This window comes from Haliaeetus albicilla, chromosome 20 (genome assembly GCF_947461875.1).
Source record: "Haliaeetus albicilla chromosome 20, bHalAlb1.1, whole genome shotgun sequence".
Lineage (NCBI taxonomy): Eukaryota > Metazoa > Chordata > Aves > Accipitriformes > Accipitridae > Haliaeetus > Haliaeetus albicilla.
In genome coordinates, this window is record NC_091502.1 from 19,492,015 (window position 1) to 19,508,118 (window position 16,104).

Consider the following 16,104-nt stretch of genomic DNA (forward strand, 5'->3'; position numbering starts at 1 on the left):
TTCATTGCCTGTTTCCATAATGCAACCTGACATTCTCATACCCCATGGCTGGACGTGCTGCAAGACCCACAACCAAATCCCCAGCAATTAGCAGCACTGATGCAGCTACACTGACCAATCAGCTCAGAACGAGGAAATATCTTTGACTGCACAATTTGGGAATACTCATTTCCTGAAAATCATCTCTTTTACAGTTGCAGTGCATCAGCTGCCTAATTAAGATTGGAATCTCCGTGTTTTATGTTTCAAATGCAGTAATAATAGTTTACAAAGATAAGATATTAAACTGAGCAAAGCCACAGCATGGCTCCCTAGAGTGGAAGCTAAGCAAATTAGTATCTCCTGGTAGACTTCTCTGCATGTCAATAGTGGGACAAAGTCGTTCCAGTCTGATATTTGCCTGGTTTCTTCCAGGAGATGAGCTTTCAGTTAAGCCCTAGTAGCTCAATTCCACAGCAACTGGTAATATTTGCACCTGGTATCTGAGGAGTTTAAGTAGTTTTAAAAGACAAGCTACATTTTCTTTCAGAAATGGCATCTTTGTTAAAGGTTTAAAAGTCAGAGGTGCATAAATATTTTCTTGGGTACATAAAAGGTAATTTGGGGTATCTAGCTCCCATGCTAATTTATCCATGTATCTTCTGGGTTCTATCTTCTGGGTTCTGCATCTTCTGATGAATTCATGCCTTTGGCTTTCACAAACCATGCAAGGGAAGGGCCACGGCAAAATGTTCCTTTAGCAGAGACGCTTCAGCCACATCCAAAGTCCTGCAAAGGAGAAGAACACCAATGAAGAGGGGGGAGGCAAGGAATGCAACCAGAGTCAGGGTGGGCAGAAGCACCTGGGACTAATCCAGGAACCAATTCAGGAAGCATTCAACAACAATAAAAGGTGCTTGACAAGTTCCTCAGCAAGATGCAGAAAGCGCTTAGTGAAAATCTGATGCAGTGTTAAGCTTCTATCACTTAGAGGTCTATGAATTTTCTAGGGCACAAAGAGTTATGTTTTTACCTTGTGTGCCTTGAAATTTGCTTATTTACTGGCTACTTTGCCAAAAATGCCTAGTTTCTTTCAGGAATTCTCTCTCTCTGGCCTTTGGTGTCATCTCATCTCTTTGTCTTGACATTTTAGTGAGGAGTTGTTACCAGAGTTATTAGGACTGAGGCTGTTGTGGTTTAACCCCAGCCAGCAACTAAGCACCACACAGCCACTCGCTGTGGGATGGGGGGAGAGAAATGGAAGGGCAAAAGTGAGAAAACTTGTGGGTTGAGATAAGAACAGTTTAATAATTTAAATATAATAACAATAATGAAAAAGAAAATAACAAAAAGAGAGAAATAAAGCCCAAGACAGACAAGTGATGCAAATGAAACCAATTGCTCACCACGAACGGACCCGATGCCCAGCCTGTTCCCGAGAAGTGGCCTCCTGGCAAATCTTCCCCCCAGTTTTATACGCCGAGCATGACGTCGCATGGTGTTGGATGTCCCTTGGGTCAGTCGGGGTCAGCTGTCCCGTCTGTGTCCCCTCCCAACTCCTTGTGCCCCCCCAGCCTCCTCGCTGGTGGGGTGGGGGGAGAACCAGAAGAGCCCTTGGCTCTGGGTAAGCACTGCTCAGCAGTAATGAAAACATCTCTGCAATATCAACAGTTTCCATCACAGATCCAAAGCATAGCCCCCTACTCGCTACTATGAAGGAAATTAACTCTATCGCAGCCAAAACCAACACAGAGGTTCATCCAGGTGATGCCTCCAAGGGCCTCTTGTCATCCTGCGTTAGCATTTCTGATCACCAGTGACAGTCAGTATCGCTGCAACACATGGCTGATAAAGACAAAAGGTACTTTAAACCATCCATAAACCGGTCTGCAGGCAAAGCGTGTTAATGTGCCTTGTCTGAGCGCAGCTGGCATTTGAATAAACTAAAAAAGTTAGGAACCTGACAGAAGCTAAAAAAGAGAAGTTTCCCAAAGGCAACTGCCCCTGGAAGTCTATGTCTGCTGCTGGGTGATGTAGAGGTAATGGGTATTTAAGGCTTCATCTGAGCCCCGACAAGATGACAATTCCACCCTGGCGATTTTAACTCTGGGAGGAAAACCTTAATTCGACACCTGAGGGTGATGTAGAAGTCGGAAAACACAGCACACAGCCAGTGGGGGGCGGGGGGGAGCAGCAATATTAAATATACCATGTTATTTTATGAAATTCTTCACTTTTCCCTGACAAGAGCGATATATTGACAGAAGTGGATTATTTGACAGGACCCTCTATCTTCCCTGGGAACCATGTGCATAAAAGGTGTTATTTCCAGACAGAGGTAAATCTCTGAGAGACCAGTTATAGCATATATTGTGAAGCCCAGAGAGACATGTCACACCACTGACTGATTGTTAAAGACCACCTTATTTCCCTCTTTGCTGATGACTACATTTTTATTATGCAATGGGAGGGTCTGTACATGTCAGCAAGTACACAGCTATTTAGCCTGGATGTATCTTCAAATTTTGGAGCCCTTTATAATAAATACACAAAGGGAAGCTCTGGGTTTTCTTTTATACTTGTTGTGGCAGAGTAAAACCTTCCTGGCATCTCATTGTGCTTTTGAGAGGAAACATAGTTTAGACTTTGCTTTAGTTTAGACTTTGCTTAAGTAGTATCTGCTAGATAAAAAAGGAACAGGAGTTACAACCTGCTATTTTTCCCTTTAAATGGACTTGTTATTAGCTTATTTAGTCAATTAGCTCATAAAGCATCGCTTTTGATAAAGCATAAACTTCTTATTTCTTTATCTAGGACTAATAGATTTCTCTTCCTAAAAAGTAGCCTGAATTGGTTAAATGGGCCAGGAGGAAAGCATTGCAATGGGAAGAGGGGTTAATAAATGATGAGATCATCCGACTACTTTTAGGTATTTTATAAACAGAATGTATATAATCCATAAGCTATGTGGGGGATCCGTGCATCCTAGGCAGATGAAATCCTAAGGCCTGGACTGTACCAGTAGCCAACATGAATAATAAACCTTTATGGTAATAGACCTTTTCAGTAGCATGTGAGAATATGAATCTTCTGTCATAAAACACAACATTGAAGTTCCACAATTTTTTAACCAGCCTGAAAATGCAGAATATAATAAAGTGTGTTTTCCATCTGTGCAAAGGTTGTCTGGAGGCTAGGCAGGCACAGTCTAGGTCTAAGTGACTTTAAAATGAGACAACTTATAAGGGTGCCCTTAGAGGCTGTGACAGTAAATCAGCTATTTAGACATATGAAGTAAACAGAATAAACCGTGTTTGGAACGAAGGGGGAATTCCAATGAAAAACAAATCAAAGCAAATGCTGAAAGGAAGGGAGAAATTAGAAGGTCAAAAGAACTTGTTTTGTCGGTCTGCTGGACCGGCAGTTATCGCTTTTGCAGCCAGGATGCGCGCGTGTGCGTGGTGCAAGGCAGCCAGTCTGCCCTGCCAGATTCACCGGCTGCGTGGAAGGACGTTGGGTTCCAATCTGGGGACGGACTGTTCGGTCAGCCTTCTGTCAGGGTCATGGTGAGGGCTGGCGCCTCCAGCTGTATCCCAGGTCACGGTGTTGCTCTGGGAGGCTCCCAGGAGTGCGGCATCTCTGCCAAGGTTTAGCAGCACATGCTATTCAGTTCTGGGCTTGACCAGAAGCTCTTTGACAGGCAAAAGCAATCATATGTATAAATCTATATTCCTCACTATGTCGTGACATGGAGACTCCAGACTAGCATGGATGAGCACTGTGGTACTGGCTGTGTAGTTTTTCAGCAGAGGAGATGAGACAGCGTTCTGATGTATCCTGGTATATCTGGTACATCAGACAGAATGCAGTGATGACCCTACCAGCACCAGCTGGAACTCTTCTTTTGAATCACCTAATCCCAGGAGCGAAGAGACACAGGGATATATGGAGCACAGCTCTTCAGGTGGATGCTTCCTTCTCCTTCCATGAGTGACACTCCAGTTTACTTCTACCCTCATTTCTGAGTCTGGTTTGTATTTTAGCTTAGTTGGCCACTAATGACTCAAAACATTCACTGTCCAGGTCAAACAAGTGATGTTCCTCAAGGGTCCATACTGGGACCAATACTACTTAATATCTTCAGTGACATAGACATTGAATGCATCCTCAGCATGTTTGCAGATGACACCAAGCTTAGTGGTGCAGTTGATTCACTGGAGGGAAGGGATGCCATCCAGAGGGACCTTGAGAGGCTTGAGGAGTGGGCCCATGTGAACCTCATTAGGTTCAACAAGGCCACGTGCAGGGTCCTGTACCTGGGTTGAGGCAGTCCCCAGTATCAATACAGGCTGGGGGATGAAGGCATTGAGAGCAGAACAGGACTTGGGGATTCTGGTGGATGAAAAATTGGACATGAGTCGTCAATGTGTACATGCAGCCCAGAAAGCCAACCGTATCCTGGGCTGCATAAAAAGAAGTGTGACCAGTAGGTCGAGGGAGGGGATTCTGCCCCTCTACTCCGCTCTGGTGAGACCCCACCTGCAGTTCTGCGTCCAGCTCTGGGGTCCTCAGCACAGGTGTCCTGGTTTCAGCTGGAATAGAGTTAATTTTCTTCCTAGTAGCTGGTATAGTGCTGTGGTTTAGATTTAGCATGAGAATAATGTTGATAAAACACTGACAGTTTTAGTTGTTGCTGAGCAGCGCTTACACTAAGTCAAGGACTTTTCAGCTTCTCATGCTGCCCTGCCAGCAAGTAGGCTGGGGGGGCACATGAACCTGGGAGGGGACACAGCCAGGACAGCTGACCCTGACCAACCAAAGGGATATTCCATATCATATGACGTCATGCTCAGCATATAAAATAGGGGAAAAGCTGGCTGGGGGACCGCTGCTCAGGAACAGGCTGGGCATCAGTCAGGTGGAGGTAAGCAATTGTTTTCTTTTGCATCACTTGTCTGTCTTGGCTTTTATTCCTTCCTTTTTGTTACTTTCCTTTTCATTACAATTATTATTATTATTTCAATTATTAAACTGTTCTTATCTCAACCCTCGAGTTTTATTACTTTTACCCTTCCAATTCTCTTCCCCCAACCCGCTGCAGGGGAGGAGCGAGCGAGCAGCTGTGTGGTGCTTAGTTGCCGGCTGGGGTTAAACCACAACATCCACGGGTTTTTTTTTTAGTAGAAGGAAAGAGCAGAACTCGTATCTCACCCATTCCTGGCTGGATGCAATAACCAACATGGTACAAAGCCACACGGTCACAGGTTTCCTTTTCCTTAATAAATCCTGAACTGCTTGACAGAGGGTGAATGAACTTCATCACAGCTTTTACAAGCTTTACACCTCAGCTCACGAAGCCCACGGCCTGGTGACTGGGGATTGTTGTGGAAGCACAGTTAAGAATCAAGCCTAAGATTTAGAGGTGCAAGTTCTATAAAATGTATAAAATATCCTCTGTGGTTTTATAGCAGCTGTCTCTTCTCATTTTTATGTATTGCCTCTCTGTGTTTATGAATCACAGGTAAATTTTGTGCATAGAAATGAAATAGCTGCATTTGCTTTTCTGTAAAGCCAGGTTTAATTTAAGAGATACAAAAGCTATAAATATATCAGGATGCACATTTTTCTTCTCCTTTGATAACAATAAATGAATTTGTGATGTGATTTACTACTTAATAAAGAAAATGAGGAGGAAAATAAAAACTGCAAATTAAAAAATGCAAACAGGGAGAAATTAATTGCAAAATGTCTTTTAAGTGTTACCGAAGATATAAGAGAGAAGCTTAAAATGGAGACTCATAAAAGGATACTCTCATTAAGTAAACAATTGCAAGGCAGAATAAATGCATATGTCAAACAGATGGGGCTGTCAGCAAGAACATGGTGGAGCAATGTGTTGAGATGATTAAAAAAAAACCACGGAAAGTAGGAAATGACATGATAAGATTATTTCAATTTAAACAGGAAAGAAAGACAACATTGCAAATTCACAGGGGAAACAAGAAGGTATTGTAGGTCTTCTTATGCCGCATTGAGTAAAGAGACATCAGCAGTACCAAATTACTGCAGGCGTATATTTATAAAAGGGGAAATCAGAACTGCAAATTGCACCAGAGATTTAGACTAGGTCTCAGATTTGTATATGCTTAATGTCCACAAAATAGGTACACTGAAGTATCTACAACAATGAATTCAAGTAAAAAAAAGATTGAATTCTGGAACCATGGGAGCCCTGCAGTTCCCGCTGAGCTGTCAGTGGGTATGTTACTGTTATACAAGGGAGACACAGGAAATACAAAGCCAACAATGATGCTTTGGAAGTATTCAAAGGTCATGAGGAAAACCATCCCCAGATAACGGCATGTTGGTTTCAGAATCATAAGATTTAAAAACAAAATAAAACCTTCTTTTCTGATTTCTGAACACTGAGGGCTTCATACAATTTTCCTCCCAGCTTTTCCGTCAAACAAGATCTGGAATAATCCTTTTTTCTAAAAAAGACAATGAAAGACAAAATTCCCACAGACCCATGTGATTCCAGAAACTGGGAGCTTAACAAAGCTCAGCAGAAGGATTGCCATTTAACTTGTGTTAATTAGCAGCTTTGAGTAACTGTCCAAATTCAGCTGTCATTTCTGAAAACATTGGCTTTAGTACAATATACAGTCCAATATAGATATAGTATTTATAGAAAGAAAACTATACATATATATAGTATGTATAATTTATGTACAGTATTATCTATACAGTTTGCCTAGTACAACATATAGCAGATGTTAGAGGTATATGTGCAGCTGTAGATGTAGGGCTGCTAAATTTCCGAAGGGAAAGAAGGTTCCTGCCAGGAGCCTGCACCAGCGTGGGCTTCCCACGGGTCCCAGCCTCCTTCGGGCATCCCCCTGCTCTGGCGTGGGGTCCTCCCTGGCCTGCAGGTGGAGATCTGCTCCCCCATGGACCTCCCTGGGCTGCAGGGGGACAGCCTGCCTCACCATGGTCTTCATCACCATGGGCTGCAGGGGAATCTCTGCTCCGGCGCCTGGAGCATCTCCTCCTCCTTCTGCACTGACCTGGGGGGCTGCAGGGCTGGTGCTCTCACATCTTCTCACTCCTCTTGTCCCAGAGGCACTACCACCGTCGCTGATGGGCTCAGCCTTGGCCAGTGATGGGTCCGTCTTGGAGCCGGCTGGCATAGGCTCTGTTGGACATGGGGGAACCTTCTAGCAGCTTCTCACAGAAACCATCCCTTCCGCCTCTTCACTACCAAAACCTTGCCACCCACACCCAATACTGTCCCAAATCAACTTATCCTCCTATTCACCCTTCCTTCCATCACAGAGTTTTTTCATTCCTCCTACGGTTCCTCTCCCTCCAGTGCTGCCCTTACTACAGCCCAGTGCCCCAGTGTCCCGTGCTGCTCTGACCAATCCTACAGCGACCACCAGTACTGTGGACCTGGCCCTCAACTCTGCACTCTTGCAGCAAGCCACCCCTTGCTGTTCTTTGACTGACTACAGATAGCAGCCAAGCTTTGCCCTTCCCTAGCTTCTCCTAGTAGGATAATTTCTTGTGACAGGTTTAAAAATCATAGCAAGAGCTTGAGTTTACTAAGACAACCAGACAGACCTCTAAAGGCAGAAAATTAGGACAGATCCAGGAAATGAAAAGCAGATATATGGTGGATCAATGGAAGGTAGTGTTTTATATTATAGCTCACTGATTAAAGTACCTTCACAAAATGTGTGAAAGGACAGTTCACTGTAGTCTCTTGGGATTTATCAATCTCAGCATGCTACAGAAAGGGTGATGTAGAGTTTCTTTCCTATTTCTCAGTGACTGTTATACAAAAGCAATATGCCTAATAGGGTGAAGATCAAAGCAAACAATCCTCCTAGATTAAGTCCCAAGTGTGTCTTCCTTTTCTCGGTAAGCAAAATAGAAATACCAAGGGGAAAGATTCAGCAGCTGAGCTACTGAAGTGTACTCGTCATTCAGCACATGGGCCAATTCCCCAGGAGATGTCCAGTAAGGTATTTAAAACTCCATCCCCCCGGGACCACATCTCAACCTAGCAGCTGAATCCTTTTTTCTCCCTTTTTCTTGTGCTTGTTTTTGCCATGCTGTACAAGGCTCCATGACTGGTCTCACAGAAATCTTCACTAAAATCAGAGGTGGTCTGGCAGCCACAGAAATCCTTGCAATTGAGTCATTAGGCTGTCTAAGATTGCAATCATTAATAAGAAATCTTTCCATTTGCTTGTAACAGTGACAACAACGAGCTTTTCTCAGATCACTCTGCTAGCTTTTCTCAGATCTCTTCCCTAACACAGCAAAAATCTCAGGACAGCAAGACTGTGTGAGAGCCAGGGAAGACTGTGTGTACTCAGAGACCAGACAAATTAGTGGAAGTGGAATCTACTGAAGAACCACATGCAGCTTGGGACATTCTTGAGCTAAGAATAGATGGTAGCTGACAATAGCTGAGACAATATCAAGGACGTGCACTCTTCTTACTGTCCCCTCATTACTTTTGATGATTAGTGGAAATAGTGCACTGGACCCTTGGACTGACTCAGGATGAATCTTTTTGTGTCATGCAATAAGTGGAATGAAGTCAGCTGAAAACTTTTTGGGGGACTACAAGCCTTCATCCAATAGGAAGCCAGGGTAGTTGGGCAACAATTTTTTGGCTTGTGTTCTGCAAGAATCATACTGCGTGTTAGGAAAATTTTTCTTCAGTAATCACTTGGAGCCAAGCAATTTGACATCCTGAGCATTTGTATTTTAATTCTTAGTATCATGTAAAATGTCCCTTTGCCTAACATGTTGTGGTGGGTTGACCTTGGCTGGCTACCAGGTGCCCACCAAGCCGCTCTATCACTCCACCTCCTCGGCAGGACAGGGGGAAAAAACACGATGGAAAAGCTCATGGGTCAAGATAAGGACAGGGACATCCCCCAGCAGTTACTGTCACAGGCAAAACAGACTTGACTTGGGGAAGTTAAGTTAATTTATTCCCAGTTAGTAACAGTACAATAGTGAGAAAAAAGAACAAATCTTAAAACTCTTTCCCTCCACCCCTTCCTTCTTCCTGGGCTCAACTTCACTTCCAACTCTTCTACCTCCTCCCCTCAAGTAGCGCAAGGGGATGGGGAATGGGGGTTGAGGTCAGTTCATAATGCTTCATGTCTGCCATTCACCCCTCCTCACTCTCTTCCCCTGCTCCAGCAGGATCTCACCCAGTCCTTCATGAACTTCTCCCCTGTGAGTCCTTCCCCCGGGCTGCAGTTCTTTGTGAGCTGCTCCAGCGTGGGTCCCTTCCCCGGGCTGCAGTCCTTCAGGCACAGACTGCTCCAGCGTGGGTCCCCCATGGGGTCACAAGTCCTGCCAGCAAACCCGCTCCAGCCTGGGCTCCTTTCTCCCTCCATGGGTCCACAGGTCCTGCCAGGACCCTGCTCCAGCGTGGGCTTCCCACGGGTCCCAGCCTCCTTCGGGCATCCCCCTGCTCTGGCGTGGGGTCCTCCCCGGGCTGCAGGTGGAGATCTGCTCCCCCGTGGACCTCCCTGGGCTGCAGGGGGACAGCCTGCCTCACCATGGTCTTCATCACCACGGGCTGCAGGGGAATCTCTGCTCCGGCTCCTGGAGCATCTCCTCCCCTCCTTCTGCACTGACCTGGGGGGCTGCAGGGCTGGTGCTCTCACATCTTCTCACTCCTCTCTCTCACAGCTCCTATGCAGTGTGTTTTACTATTTCCTAAATAAGTTATTGCAGAAGTGCCAACAGTGTTGCTGATGGGCTCAGCTTTGGCCAGCGGTGGGTCCATCTTGGAGCCGGCTGGCATTGGCTCTGTCCAACATGGGGATAGCTCCTGGCATCTTCTCACAGAAGCCACCCCTGTAGCCCCCCGCTACCAAAATCTTGCCACATAAACCCAATAAACCTGTCTCTGACATGACAAATGGCTCAGTCTGTTTCCTTTTTCCCTTACACTTTTATCAGCCAACTGCTGTTTCCTAAGATGTTGACATCAAATCTAAGCTTGTTTCCTTTTCTCCCTTTAGACTTGGGAGACCAAGAAAGATGCTGCAGAGAAGATCTCAGTTGTTTAGATATCTGTCTTAGGGACTCATGAACAATCTTTGACATTGGCTGTGGCAGAAACACACATGACCAGCATAACCGGTTGGCTGACCTTTAGACAAAAATCTGGGTGAGATGCTTTATCACATGTTCTGATAAACTTGCCTACAACAAATAAAACTGAAACCTAGAAAAGTTTAATTGTGAAATGTTTTAAAATGTAAGGAGTACAGCATAAATGTAGAAAAGTAGATAACATACAAAAATCCTTTGCCTTCTAATAATCTTAGGTTAACACTAACTCCTGTAAGGGTATTTTAATTTTTTTTTTTTTTTTTTTTTTAGTATTTTGAGAATGTCTCTTGTTTTTCCCCAGGAACTACAGATTTTCTATGAGGCAGATGAATTCAGATTTCTATTTCCTTGTCCATTCGTTCCTAGTTTCCTTTGGTATTTGAAATACCTTGCCTGCGTCTTCTTTGATGCCCCTTTATAAGACAAACTGAGACATCAGTTTATTGGTGCTTGTTTTTTGTTAATAGTCAGCTGGCTCTTTCTTGGCAATATCTTACCTTCCTATATTTTATCTTTTGTCAAAGTCAGTAACAGATGATGAAGATGATTATTTCCTTTCCAACTGAGATTTTAGCCAATTTTAGCCAATATTCATGCTGTGGCAAATGTTCCCCTCCAGGTCATTTGGTAGAAGGTGTACTACCACTTGTAAATGACTATAAGCATATTAATCTTGTCATAACTCATTTATGAGGTTTTAGCTAGTCAATCTATAATAAGAATACATTCTATCAGCCCACAAATTGATGTAAGTTTTGCATTTGTTGCATTCTATTTTTCCCCCTCTTTGTCTCAATGGTTGTCCCCTTTGTGGTCTGTATAGTTTTGACAGTTTGTGGTTGACCCCATTACACTGATCTAATTGATGACCACTTGAATTATGATGACAAAGCAGCTGTATTAATCATGTAACACATCTGACTTCTTTTACCACATTAGCCCTCTGGGAAATCCTTTAGCAAATTATATCCACATGTTAAGCTCCTTTGAACAGTCAGTTCAGCTAAAGCCTTAGCCACCAAAATCCATTTCTTTTCTTTAGAAATCAGTCTCCTAATTTCTAGCGACTTAGCCTTTTTTCCACCAGGTTAAAACCAAATTATATGCATATTTCATGCCCAAAGAACATTCATTTTAGTACAGGCAAATGGAATGAATGCAGTAGCTGTCAAATTATGTGAATTGTAAATTTTCCTATTCTGAAGTATATAACAGCCTGCAAGCTTGAAGAGCTTCATCATTCTTCCTTTTTCCTATGTGCTGAAAATTACCTGGAATATTTATCAAAATGAGTAAAATGTGCTCAGTTTTCACCTTACCCGGGAAAATCTTTTTGCCTCATCTCATTCTGCACGGTAGAAACAAGAAAGAAAAATCTTCAGTGTGGACATGTGAGGCAATTCAGTCTTTTTTTGGTTGGACTTTTTTGTTAATAGTACATCCTGTAAAGAACATTAACATTTTCCTGCCTTAACTTTGTGACAATTTGTATGCAGTGATGCCACAGTTCAGTGTAATGACTGCTTATTTGTGTAAGTAGATTGCCTTTCAGATGTATAGGTCTGCACTGCAGCTGCCTGATTTACGTGGCCTTCCAAGATAAGTGCATACGGAAATCCCAGTTGGGAGGCACCCTTTCCCACAGGAACAACACAAAATCTCAGTACCACTTAACCTCATAATTAGCTCAGAAGTCATATGCTGTCCTTGCACTACATCAATAAATATCAGCTCAGGTGCGTTAGTTATACTCTGAGTAGACGTGTGATGTTCCTTATGCTTCATGCACCTGATAGAAATGTAGTCAAGTTAGCACAATACTGAACCTTGCTGCATTTACCCTACATTTCAACACCGCTTCTTCGGTCAGATTTTGCATCTTCCTGCTTTGTGGCTTCTCCAACGTTCAGAGTTCTGCCTGCCAAGAAGTCCTAGAAATAGACTCATTAAGGGGAGATTTGGAAAGAACTGGGTTATAACTAGTGGAAAACACCCTTCTACCGTCACACTCCACCAGTCAGATGTTAAGTGAATTAGAAAGAAATGGCAAAAATACTGATTTCTTTAGGGCAATTTTAAGAATTTCACTGCAACAGAGCTTCAAAGCTCATAAATCTGCTAACCTTTCAGAGACCCAGGAGTTGCTTTTGCACAAACACAACAGTATTATTCAGTAGGTGGACCAACAGACTGCTGTGGTGGGGTAAAATCTCTCCTATAATTCAGCTATACACAGTAGAGGTAGCTCTAAAAAGTGTTAATCTCAACTTACACGTCTTGTCTTAAAGGACCTGTGGTGTAATTACTGACTGCACCTGAAGTATGAGGCCACACAAGTGTGACAGCAGTAAGCTTACACATCTACTTTATTGTTGGGCCTTATTTCAATCATAAGTGTCTTTAAGATAAGCAATTCTTCCTGCTTGGTGTATTGCAGGCCTCATAATGGAGCTACTCTTACAGAGGCATTTGAAAGAAAAGGAATAATTCAGTATGTTAGATAAAATATTTTTTTGAGCCTTCTTAGTGGGAAAAAAAGTTTTTGCAGGTATTGTTGATAATTCTCTGAAATTATTTGGTTTTATTATTCTTCCTACAAAAATTCTAATGGTATTAAAATGCTAGTTCAGTGTATTTTCTGATAATAAAATATCTTATATGCATGTATGTTGTGTGCAGTGAATCAGAAGCTTATAAAATGTGTTTCTTGAAATACCTGTGCATCTAACCTACTGTTGTAAAACGTGGTTTTCTCAGAAAGATAGAAGGCATGGGGGCAGAAAAACATCTTGATACAAAGCATACACAAAGAAATGCTGACACCGTAAATGACCTACAAAGCTACGTTAAAATGCTGATTTTAACTCCCACTGTGCCTTAGCAGCAAGAAACACTGTGAGATTTTTTTAAAGACATTCTCGTGATGTTCATCACATTGATTACTTCATAACGTTTTCCCTTCTGCCCTCGTTAAACTGGAAAAGGTACTGCTGCCTCAATGTCTGCCTCTGGGGCTCAATCCACCCACCCACAGCTTGCTCTGTCTGGCTCCCACCACGTCATGAAGAGCAGACAACTGGTTTGAAAGAGAAATCTCTTTACGTGACAGAATAACATGCACATGTCTGTTTAGGGTGAGGTCTTAAAGAAATCTCTTTCCAGTTTCCCACCGTTTACTCCTGGGAAGGGATATTTTGGCATACAAGAGCTATTTTTCTAGGATACACAGTGGCATTGAGCTCAGCTCACTCCTATATTCACCACAGCTTTTAACCAGTGAAACATTTTCATTTTCACAAAGAGTTGAATATACTTTTCTCCTGTACTGCATTGCCTCTGAGCTGCAAGGGGAAGGGATGGAAGAAGTACGATTGCTTTGAGATCTGTCTGGGTTCTGACACTGCCCCAAGAGCCTTCCTATGGACATATTACATTTGAACATGGGGGGACAATAAACCTTCAGGAAGGAAACAAAGGCTGGAGACAAGCTTCCTGATGAAAAGGATAGCTACCTAGATCAGAAGATACTCTTAATGATATGGTCATTACTACCAGAAGAGGCAAGAGACACTTGGCAAGGGGCCTCATCCCTGATGTGTTAGATCCAACCTCACTTTAAACCAGAAAAGCTGATCTGCCAGTAGATTTTGCCTCTTCCTCCTTCCAAAAAATGTCATCCATGAATTCACAGGTCTTGCGATATTTCTAATTAAAAAAAAGAAATAGCAAGTCATCACAGAGGGTGATCATTGTAGGTCCCTTCCAACTGAAATAGTCTATTCTTTCAGGTTGGACTGCAATCAAAGATAAGAAGTCAGGCACAAAGGACACCACTAGGAACTTCTCTCTCTCTAACCATGCACCACTTTCATTCTAGCACACTCTCTGGGTGATTGCTCCATTACGTTGAATGCCAACACAGAGCTTCACATCAGACCCTTTGAAAACCCCAAGTGGCTGTACAGAAAATGTGGGCTGTGCTGATTAGCAGGAGATGATGATAACAGGAATATTTTGGTTTATGTACAAAATCCTGCTATCTTAAAACCAGGAAAAACCAAAACAGCTAGGCAGTTCCCCAGCTCTGAGCTTTTTCTTAGGGTATCTCTTCTTGTGCTTCAGTGGCTGTGGTTGATGTGGCTGTGCAGTCCCCCTATACCTCTCTTCTATCCACACGGAGCAAGAATAACCCATAGCACCTCCTCCAAAATTATTAAAATTCCTCAGTGAACTTGCATTGCTTTCTGATTTGAGTGGAGATATGTGTCCATATTTAGGATTTCTCAATATTTCAGGGCCTTTCCTCCTCAAGGGAGCTCAAAGATTCCTCAGACCACTTGAGTGAAAGGCAGTAGCTACATTCAGGTTTTTTGAGCAATGTTTAAAACAACAGACAAAATTCTCAATCTGCATCTGAAGATAACGAGTTGGGTGGAGAAATGCAGGAGAATACGTCTTGTATATAACTCCTGCAGCACACATGAACATACATCCCCTCTCTTCCTCCTATATGAAGGGGATGAAGAAGCATGGTCAGCAAAAGTATTGCAGCCTACTTCCTGAAGTAACAACTGGTAAAAACACCTGGAAACTCTTTAAAGAACCCTTCTGCTGCCAAGGGATCATCAGAGAAAATTTTTCCATGGTGCAGAATTTACTTGTCATAATGGATACAACCTTCAGGAAAATCTTTGTAGAGGGCATTAATTTCAGCTCCAGAAGGCACCCTTGCTATTGTAGTGAGAGTACTGCATAGTAAGTACTATATTGTACTATTAACCATGAATCCAGTATGCTGTTGAACAGTCTGGGGGATAAAGCACAAAATCTTCAAACTGCAGGAGATCCATCTCCATTATTCTATAAATGAGATTATTGGCTTTCTTGGCTGATAAAATATGTTTTTCATTCCACAACTCTTACAACTATAAAACTCTGTGAGATTTATAAAAGGAACAATAATATAGGTATGAGCTCTGCCAGATGCTATTAGTTGTGAAATAGCATAAAATGACACCAAATATTTAAAGATCAAGCAATTTGCATACAAGTATCTAAATATAGATTTGCATCATGCTTCAGAAACAAAATTGGGTTGCCTTAAGTGATGACCATTTGATTAATTGAAGTGTTCTCTATTTTGGTCTGTCTTTTTAATGATTTTTTTGGTACATATTTCGTGTAGGTATCATTCATACCAGTAAACCATTGGGAAAAAAGTAAACAGAGGAAAAAGACAAATGGTATCATGCCATGAAAATGACTATCAAGGATAATCCTGAGCAAATGGATTCGTCATGGATTGTTGTCTTCTACTAATAGATTAACATTCTGTTATTATCATAATCATAATTTTTAATAATACTATCAATAATAACACCTTCTCTGTAGAATATATAGACACGTTTATGAGCTAATTATACCACAAAATAAAAAGCAATGTCCACCTGAAAACAGTAGACAGCAAACAAGGATGTAAGCAGGCTAATATAAGGAAATCATATGTTAGGGGATTGGACTGGAAATTTTGGCTTATCCATTCCCGTTCTATCATATCTTACGACACGTATTGTCATATTAGGTCACAGTGTCTAAACATCATGCATGAATGCATTCAGAAGACAGTCTAAAGTCTTTTGGGAGTGTTTATTATGGTTTTGTACCAAGCCTAGCACAAAAGATGGTTGTTCTATGAGTAATGCTTCTTCAAGCTGCTGCAAAGCAAATTTTACATAATCACAAAAACAGCTACAGCTCCTCTTTATTTCATCTTTTGTATTACTACTGCAAAGCACCATTGCAGGTCCACAGTAAACCTCCTTTCTAGCCTGTGCTTAACAGTGAAATCTGTAAAATCTAAAGAAAATAATGCATTCCACCAACTTAAAAATGCATACCTAGCTATGATTTTTTCAAAATAAGTTGATCAATTCATAATGTTTCTGTTAAAATGCATTTCTGGTTCATGATATA